General features: G+C 37.0%; 1 pseudogene; it reads right to left on the bottom strand.

The window, feature by feature from the left end:
• Positions 1-2,668: 2,668 nt before the first annotated feature.
• Positions 2,669-3,244, bottom strand: LOC126487502 (60S ribosomal protein L18-like; annotated as a pseudogene).
• Between the last annotated feature and the right edge of the window lie 6,822 nt (positions 3,245-10,066).

Below are 10,066 nucleotides of genomic sequence, written 5' to 3'. Positions count from 1 at the left end.
TGGGAGGCAAATGAAGGTGGTTCTCTGTGAGTCTGAGACCAGCACTAGTTCCAGGACAGTTAGAACCGTTACACAGAGAAAACCTGTCTTGAAAAAAAAGTCATAGGGGCAAGACCAATGTAGGCAAAAGTCAGTCTGAGTTCCAGAATGGAGACAGAGGTAGGCATGGAGTGCCACACCTAGCCTAGGAACCATTTGCAGTTGATAGTTCCTGAGAGGACAACAACTCATTTTCACTAAGACAAATCCCCTGGTATTTCTACCACACTGTAGTTAAGACCATAAAGAACTAATAAAATTTGGGAAAAGTCAGTAGAAGGGAAAAGAGACAGAACTAATAAAAAAGGGAAATAAAGACGTTACAAATCAGCAATGAATCAGAAAAGAAAAGTGAAAATACAAAGGACGAATGTAAAGTGGGCTCCAACACTCTTTTCCCAAACACTCCACTATCTGGAAGTAAAGTATATTAACTATTATGATGAACTAAAGAAGGTTATTTTTATTGATTTTTATTGAGCTCTACATTTTTCTCTGCTCCCCTCCCCACTTCAACCCTCCCTCATGCTCTCAATGATCCCAATTTACTCAGAAGATTTTGTCTTTTTTTACTTCCCATGTAGATTAGATCTATTTAAGTCTCTTTTAGTGTTGACTCATTGTTGACTAAAATTAGTGACCTCATTGTTGACTAAATTCTCTGGGATTATAGATTGCAGCCTGGTTTTCTTTGGTTTATGTTTAAAAGCCACCTATGAGGAAGTACATGTGATAATTATCTTTCTGTGTCTAGGTTACCTCACTCAAAATAATGTTTTCTAGCTCCATCCATTTTCGAGCAAAATTCAAGTTGTCAATATTTTTTTCCTGCTGTGTAGTACTCCATTGTGAAATGCACCAAATTTTCCTCATATATTCTTTGGTTGAGGGGAATTTAGATTGTTTCCAGGTTCTGGCTATGACAAACAATGCTGCTATGAACATAGTTGAGCACATGTCCTTGTGGCACGATTGAGCATCCTTTGGATATATACCATAAAAGTGATATACTGGGTCTTGAGGAAGGTTGTTTCCTACTTTTCTGAGAAATCACCACACTGACATCCTAAGGGGCTGCACCAGCTTGCATTCCCACCAACAATGCAGAAGTGTTCCCTTTTCCCCACAACTTCTCCAGCATAAGTTGTCATCAGTGTTTTTGATCTTGGCCATTCTTACAGGTGTAAGATGGAATCTCAGAGTTGTTTTGATTTCCATTTCTCTGATGACTAAGTATGTTGAACATTTCCTTAAGTGTCTTTCAGCCATTTTAGATTCCTCTGTTGAGAGTTCTCTGTTTAGGTCTGTACTCCATTTTTTTAAATTTGATTATTTGTTCTTTTGATGACCAATTTCTTGAGTTCTTTATATATTTTGGAGATCAGCCCTGTGTCTGACATAGGGTTGGTGAAGATCTTTTCCCATTCTGTACCCTGTCATTTTGTCTCGTTGACCATGTCCTTTTCTTTACAGCTTTTCAGTTTTAGGAGGTTTCATTTATTAATTGTTTCTCTCAGTGTCTGTGCTGCTGGGGTTATATTTAGAAAGTGGCCTCATGTGCCAATGCATTCAAGTTTACTTCCAACTTTTGCTTCTATGAGGTTCAGTGTGGCTGGCTTTATGTTGAGTTCTTTGATCCAATTAGACTTGAGTTTTATGCATGGTAATAGATATGGGTCTATTTTCATTCTTCTACATGTTGATATCCAGTTATGCCAGCACCATTTGTTGAAGATGCTTTCTTTTATCCATTTGATATATTTTGCTTCTTTGTCAAAAAATCAGGTGTTTGTAGGTGCGTGGATTGATTCCAGGGTCTTCTATTCAGTTCCATTGGTCCTCCTGTCTGTTCTTACACCAATACCAGGCTGTTTTCAGTACTGTAGCTCTGCTGCAGTCTCTGTGAGTCCATATGTGCATCAGTCCTTTTGTGGCTGGAAGACATTGTTGTTATACGATATAGTATATAACTGTGACAGTTTCCCTTTATAATTGTAATTTCTTCATAAAGTCCCTATATAACATGTTTGCATTTCTAATTGTTGCATATTTTGTGATTCAAAGTATATATTCTTACATCTATAATTTAAGTAATATTCTGAATCAAGTATTAATAAAATACTTTATTAATAAAAAGAAAAAAGCAAATATTATGTAATCTCTTGCTGACACATATATTAATATAAATTTACACATAAAAAATAATTTCTTTAACAAATAGAACATAGAAAAAAGTGGTAACAAATTTCCTCCTTGTGTTTTCTTCTTTTGTTAGTTTTTGTTTTGTTTGTGTTTTGCTTTTTTTGTTGTTGTTCATTTTTTTTCGTTTTTTCAAGACAGGGTTTCTCTGTAGCTTTGGAGCTTGTTCTGGAACTTGCTCTGTAGACCAGTTTGGCCTTGAACTTAGAGATTTCCTTTCAATGGATCTGCCTGTGCTGGGACTAAAGGCATGCACCACCACTACCCAGCCTTCCTTGTGTTTTCTTTTTCTTTCTTTCTTTCTTTCTTTCTTTCTTTCTTTCTTTCTTTCTTTCTTTCTTTCTTTCTTTCTTTCTTTCTTTCTTTCTTTCTTTCTTTCTTTCTTTCTTTTTCAACATCCAAAGCTTTTTAATAACAGTAAGATCCAGGGTTAGTTTTTGTAGCCGCGGCTGGCCCTTCNCTGGCACGTTCAAACTTCCGGCCCTTGGAGCGGACATAGGGTTTGGTATGGCTGTGTGGGGTTCCTGGGGCCTTGCCAAAATGCCGGTACACCTCTCGGCCCTTCCGAGGTCCAGACAGGAGCACAGTGCCACGGCCCTTGGGAGACTCCAAGGCCAGCTGGTCAAAGGTGAGGATCTTACCCCCAGCCTTGAGGATGCGACTTTGGGCCTGGCTGCTCACCCGCAGTGCACACACTTTCAGTTTGGGCACATCGAGAATCCTCACGTCATCTGTGACCGTCCCCACAACCACAGCTGTCTTGTTTTCTTGGCCAGGAAGCTTCATCTTTCTGATCATCCGGGACAGGGACAGAGGTGTTCGGTTGGTGCGACTCATGAATAACCTTTTTAGCACAACCTGATTGAAGGTAGAGTTGGTTCGCCTGGCCAGAAACCTGTACAGCTTGACCAGCAGCCGCAGGTAGATGTCCTGGCTCTTGGGCTCCTTGCGCAGAACCTTTCGGTCCTTGTTGTGGCGGATGTCAACACCCATGATGGCGCCTCCTGCACGGCCTGGTCCGGAAAGCCTTCCTTGTGTTTTCTATTGTTACTATTATTAAAGTAAAAGTTGATACACAAAAAGTATTTCCCATGTTTGGCTTACAGCAATTCTTATGTATAGAACTTAAAACAAGAAATGTCAACAATGACTATGATATTAATTTATATACAATATCATATGTTTAAATTAGTGAACATAATTTGGAATTTTGTCCCTTTCTAATATTAGAGATAAACATGCCATATTTTAACATGTTTCTATTACACCCTGTTTAATATTTTAAAAATCCCGAGAACATCCCTACTTGGAACAGGAGCTTGTATAAGTTTTGCAGTACTCCAGCAGTAAATGACTTTCATCTCAGACACAAGTAATTATACAACAGGAGGAATTATGACAGTGGGGGGCTTACATTAAATGAGCATTCTAGAAGTCAACAAGAGTGTTTTGCTGAATATTTGGGTACTAGATTGATTTCTCCTATAGCTTCTTTCCTAAAGTTTCCAGGAGCTATAATTATTAAAAAATGGCAAAAAATTTATATGACAAAACTCCACTGTGAGTACTTCATTAGAACATGATTTTTTTGACATACATCTGGGCTACAATTTAGAAAATGTCAGATTTTCTCTACTTAGTAATTATAAGCTGCATGACTTCAAACTTAGATTTTATGCATGTCTTTAATTTCCCGATCTATAAAATTTAGGGAAGGGACTGGGTGTTAAGTGGTAAAGTGCTTCCTTGGCATGTGAGTGACTATGCATACAATTTCCATGAGTGAAAAGAATAGGAAAAAGAAAAATAAAGGCCAAAAGTGAATGGATGTGAGGGGAGAAATAAAAACAGATTCGGAGGGGAGGGGAAAGAAGTGAAGAAAGATGAAAAATTTTCATACTTAGTAAGTTTTTAGGAAATGTAAGCTTCCTATGGCAAGCCTTATTCTTGATTTCAATTGTTTATCAATGTATCCCACATAACATAATGAAAAGATATCTGATCAATATTGCCATGCAGCACGGCCCCCGTCTGCGCTGAATGCACTTGAACCCAGTTAGCGAGCTTTGGACAAGGGGCTGGAGGTTGAGAATACACACACAGAGAGACCGACACACAGACCTTCCAACACTGGTACCAAAAAGCACCTCTTTAATAGCACCATGGAGGCTTAAATACTCTGCAGTCAATGGCCAACAGGTGAAAATCCCATCCTCTGATTCTCTAGGCAAAGCACAGCTTTTAGCAACTTCAATTAGAAGGCTCTAGCAGGGAAGAGCAGGCAGCTGAAGGCCAGGAACTTAATTGATCCCAACACAATATGTATTTCTTCTTCAATTTGGAAAGTCTTTTTTTAAATGAAGGACTAATTCAGACCTAGATGAGAGATGATATACACGTGGTTTGGCTTTTCCTTGAGGTGAAGCCAAAATTACCAATAGCCATTTTGCCCATTCCAGGCAATAATGGTTCCTAGTTTAGAAATTCACAATACTGCAATGAGAGAAACAAATAAGCCAACATTTTTTTCTGGGCTACTGACAGATATTGCTATTGTTCTGAAAGTGAGCATGAAGTGTCCTAGCAAGTTCATTCATGATGAACTCCAGCGTTATGAGCAATTCGCAGCCCTGGTGCATGATTTCACAGAAACCGAAGAACATATTTAAACTACAAAAAAAAATTAAATTCATTTCAGTATAACTTTCATAAAGTTAAAATTACCATAACTGAACGTTTTCTTGTCAAACTCTCGTAGTTATAGTCTATCTGGTAGAACATGAAAACTTAAAGTACATTTTAACTTATACATATTGGAAATGAGGTGGGGCGACTTCTCGCTGTCAGACAACCTGGGTCAAGTACGAAAGAATAACTGTGAAAAGAATGGTTTTAATGAAGGTTTTGTTTGAATAAGTTAGCATTCCCAAAGGACAAGAAAAATCACTTAACATATAAATGTGTTGACATTCCTTTGGCTGAAACCCCAAACTACCAGATTCTGTGAAGAAAACACATTTGCCCACAAATTTCAAAATACACAAAGAAGACACTAATTGCAGTAACCACAATTTAAACAATCATGTGGAAATATTTCAGTGGAGAAGCTGTCAAAGAAATTTCTTTTCAGAGTTTCATGGAAACAAAACAGGAAAAAAAAGAGATCTTTTTGGAAGCTAAATGTCTCAACTGTACTTAATTATTTCCCGTGCATCTGAGTTTGGTGAGGGATAATAAGTGTTTGTGGAAAGATCAGGCTGAGTTTGACTATCAAAATATTCTGCCTTATCTCTTGTATTTTTAAGAGCAGTAGCTTGTGTCCCTACACACACCATCTGGGGCAAAGTCTGTAGCTTATCCCGGAAAGTATTTGCATAGCTTTTTGAATCCCTGGCTTCAGTCTCCAGAACTGCATACATCAGGTGACATGGCACATACAAAGATTCCCAGGACTCAATGAGCCGTGTTGGGAGGGCTGCAACTGTGTAGGTGGGAGGGCCATAGTTGCATAGGAGGGAGGATTGTAGCTTCATAGACGGGAGGATTGTAGCTGCACAGGGAATTCAAAGCCAGCCTGGAACACCCTGTTTTAAATGGAGCATGGGGTTCTGGAGAGATGTCACCTACTACACACCTCGATGACCTGAGTTAAAGCCCTGGGACCTACAAGTGTAAAAAAGATAACCGACCCCATATGGTCTTCTCACCTCTACCAATGTGCTATGCCATGTGCACACATATATGTGTACACGTAAACACACTAAACAAGTAAAAGTATAGTTTAAAATATTTATTTTTAAGGAATAGATTGCTTAAAATTTCCGTCACCAATAAAGACACGTGGTACTACGACAAACACCAAAAGGTTTCTCAATTTGCACTTTAAACAGCGCATATGGACTCAGAAACCTGAAGACACAGAAAATAAATAATTGTGTAATTTTGAAAATAAGTGACCATACTTTTGACTACAGATAAGTTTACTGCTGTATGATAAGAGTGAATAGATGGATCATTCAATTCATGGAGGGAGAACTGTGGTTGAAATGTAAAATGAAATTTAAAATAAATAAATAAATATATAAATAAATTTAAAAAGAATCACAGAAGAGCTGCAAATAGACTTTTTTAATCAGAATAAGATGGATGAACTATAAATTCATAACTCACACTCTTTCAATTAGTTAGCTGAAGAAATGGAAAAAAATCTTGTGTAATGAATTTCAGAAAGAGTCTAAGGATTGCTTAGATATAACAACACACTACTTTTTATTAGCAATTACCACAGTAGTAAGTCTGGGCCAATACCATCATAGCCCATCCTCACTTAATCTTGAAAACTAGATATATTTTGTCATGAGGAAAGAGAATTCAAAGGCCCCAGTAAAAGGGCACATATATATGGCACATAGGTTTTGCCAAGGCCATCAGGCTAAAAATATGATGCTCCAAAGAGTGATCCTACCTGTGTTAGTGTGCATTGTGAAACATTTATTTGTGCACATGGCCTGTTCTCACAAAACAGAATGACTGCTATAGTTCATATATGTAGGTTGGAAAGCAATATAGAATGTTTGCACACATACTGTGAGTCGGGGTTTCAGTCCTTTATTTTCTAGAGAAACGTCTAGAGACTACCAGGATTTTTCTTGGGTTTTCCTTTCTGCAAAAAGTAGTCATTTATCTATGCAAGCTTGGCTTGTCCGCCGGAATTCAGACAACACAGCTACCCCTGGGACCTTCACAACACTGTCACCAGCTATTCTCCTTGTGTACTCCCAGCTGTAGAATTTTAGGCACTTTATTGCTGTCTCATCTCCCCGGTACCTTAGATTTATCACCTTTTAATTTTAACACAAATCCAAGAGGTACTCAGGGAGATCTGATGCCTGTTACAACTTCTTATACCCTACCTGAAGGAGAACCCCCCCACAAATCATAAATTATGAAGCTCACAGAACCCAATGTCAACAATTCTTATTTATATATGCTACTATGTAAATGGATATCCACATGTAAAGCAGTTCATTAAATAAATAAAATTATTCCAGAACATTCTAATGTGGGGACACATGTAAAAAATATTTTTGTTCTGTGTCTTTAGATACATCAATGGGATTTGTTCCTTTTACAATTTCAAGTAAAAGGAAAATAAAATATAAACAAAGATAGCTCTATGCTAAGAAAGATGCTAAATGATAACAGAATGGATATATATATATAGCTAATAAAACATGAGAAATGATGGGTGAATAGATAGATACTAGATAATAGGTTTATGATAGATATATTGATATGTATGTGCTAAGCAGATATGAGGAACATGTAGAATAGATGTTAAGGATAGATAGATGATAGACAGACAGATCAATTGATAGGTGATAGATAGATAGATAGATAGATAGATAGATAGATAGACAGACAGACATATATGGAAACAGAAGTTATAAAGATCTATTTAGAAAAGTAGACCATAAATCTACAGAAAATATTTGAATGTATTAAGATAGGATACTTAAATAGGAAATTTTTCAACAAGGCCCAATGTTCATATTTCACAGACTTGAATTTTCAATGTGGTAAATATCTCATGAGAAATTAGAAAATCTTGGGTTAGACAAGATAATGACTACATAGCATATGCTCAAAACCTTTCATTTTCTGGTATTTTGAAAATACAAACTCCTCTTATATATCTTACAGCATAGTGCCATGTTCACGGAATAAAATATCCTTGGACTCTATTCAAATAATTCTGTATTGTATCACACTCTTGCTTCTATTTCAAATAATCAATTTTTTCATGTTTTATTTACCCCATTGCAATGGCTATTTTAACCTTAGTCATCATATTCATGAACAAATCTAAAATATCAAAGTCATTTTCATTCTCACACTTGTTAACTGTCCTCTTGTTCATATGAGCTACAATCATTTGTAAATTTTAGGCATTAATCTGAAAAATAAAAAGGGAAAAGTCTCTGGGTCCAAGCATAACAAAGAAACAAAAACAAAGCACAATTGTAGTGGTTTGAAAGAAAATGGTCCCCATAGGGAGTGGCACCATTAGGAGGTGTGACTTGTTGGAATGGGTGTTGCCTTTAGCAAGGAAGTGTGTCACTGTTGAGGTTGGCTTTGAGGCCAAATATGCTCAAGCCATGCCCAGTGTCTCAGTTTACTTTCTACTGTCTGCAATTCAAAGATGTAGAGTTCTCAGCTTCTTCTCCAGCACCTGTCTGTCTGCTTGTCACCATGTCCCGCCATGGTGATAATAGACGGAACCTCTGAACTATAAGCCGCACGATTAGTTTTTGTTTATAAGGATCGCTATGGTCATGCTGTCTCTTCGCAGCAATAGAAACAATAGTTATTAGTTTTTTTATAGTAGAAATATTAACTCTATTGTAACAAATCTACAAATTAAAACATCACACAACAAGATTAAGGAAGCAACTCAAACAAATGCTTGCTTGATCTGAAAGCCGTTCTGTATAATAAGACTTGCCATTCTGAAATTACAGTGTCACCTAGAATTTCACTCTTTCCCTGTCGGTTACTGCCTATTATGCTTTTTAAAACTTGTCTACCACAAAGAAAAAGACAGAGACAGGCAGACAAACAGATAGACTGATGGAGGTGGGTCTTGTAATAAGAAAGAAACTGCCTCGGCCCTCATAGGACAGAAAATTAGGTAGGCGGAGTAGACAGAGGAGAATTCTGGGAAAAAGAAGCTGAGTGAGTGAGTCGCCATGATGCTCCCACTCCAGACTCCTCTCTGGTAAGCCAGCTCATGGGCTACACAGAATATTAGAAATGGGTTAGAACAATATGTAAGACTAGCCAATAAGAAACTGGACCTAGCCGGGCCAGGCAGTGTTTGAAAGAATACAGTTTCCGTGTAATTATTTCTGGGTATAAACTAGCCATGCGGGCAGCCGGGTGCCGGGGACGCAGCCCTGCCGCTCCTATTTCAACAGATAGACAGAGACAGATAAAGATAGAGAGACAAAGCAACATAAATACAGACAGAGGAGAGAGAAGTGGAGAGAAAGTACATAGAAAATAGCTAGCACTACTCTACATTACTCTTCCTCTTTCTTGGTCTTCTTAAAAGTTTTACTATACACATACTTAGAGTTTTGTTGCCCAGAGACTTATTATTAACTATGGATGCTTAGCCTTCAGTTTAGGTTTGTTCCCAATTAGTTCTTATAAATTAAATTAACCAGTTTTTATTAACCTATATTCTTTAATGTGAATTTTTACCTATCCTTAGTTCTTTATGCCTGACTCTCTCTATGTCTTGCTGGCATCTCTCAAATTTCTGGATTCATCTCCAGTTTCTAGCTCTCCCTAGAATTTCCACCTATTTCTCCTGCATAGCTATTGACCATTCAGCTCTTTATTAAACCAACCAAAAGGTTTCTTGTCAAAGACACAACTATCCCCAACAATATACTAAGTGATCAGCACATGTAAAGTCTAAGGGTAAATGAGAATGACACCTCTGAATCTTGAACTCATTATACAATGATTAAATAATCTTATAATTAAGTCATTTTTGGTAGAAAAAAAACTTCATAAATGAACAGTCTAATTTTGTAATTAAGTTAAACATTTTGGAGCTTAAAATATTCTCTAAGTTAAGAAATACATTAATGATGATCAACTTTATTCTGAGGATAAATAGTTTGTGTATTATTTATTTCACTTATAAGTACTATAATGATATATTCAGATAACTTTGTGAAATCTGTATGCCAATGGATATGTTTATTCCCACCTTCTATTGCTTCTCTTTGTTTTATTTGGAGTTATTCTTATAACG

This window comes from Alexandromys fortis, unplaced genomic scaffold (assembly GCF_014885135.2).
Source record: "Alexandromys fortis isolate MF-2015 unplaced genomic scaffold, M_Fortis_MF-2015_v1.1 scaffold_179, whole genome shotgun sequence".
Taxonomy (NCBI): Eukaryota; Metazoa; Chordata; class Mammalia; order Rodentia; family Cricetidae; genus Alexandromys; species Alexandromys fortis.
This window is presented reverse-complemented; position numbering and strand designations above follow the sequence as displayed.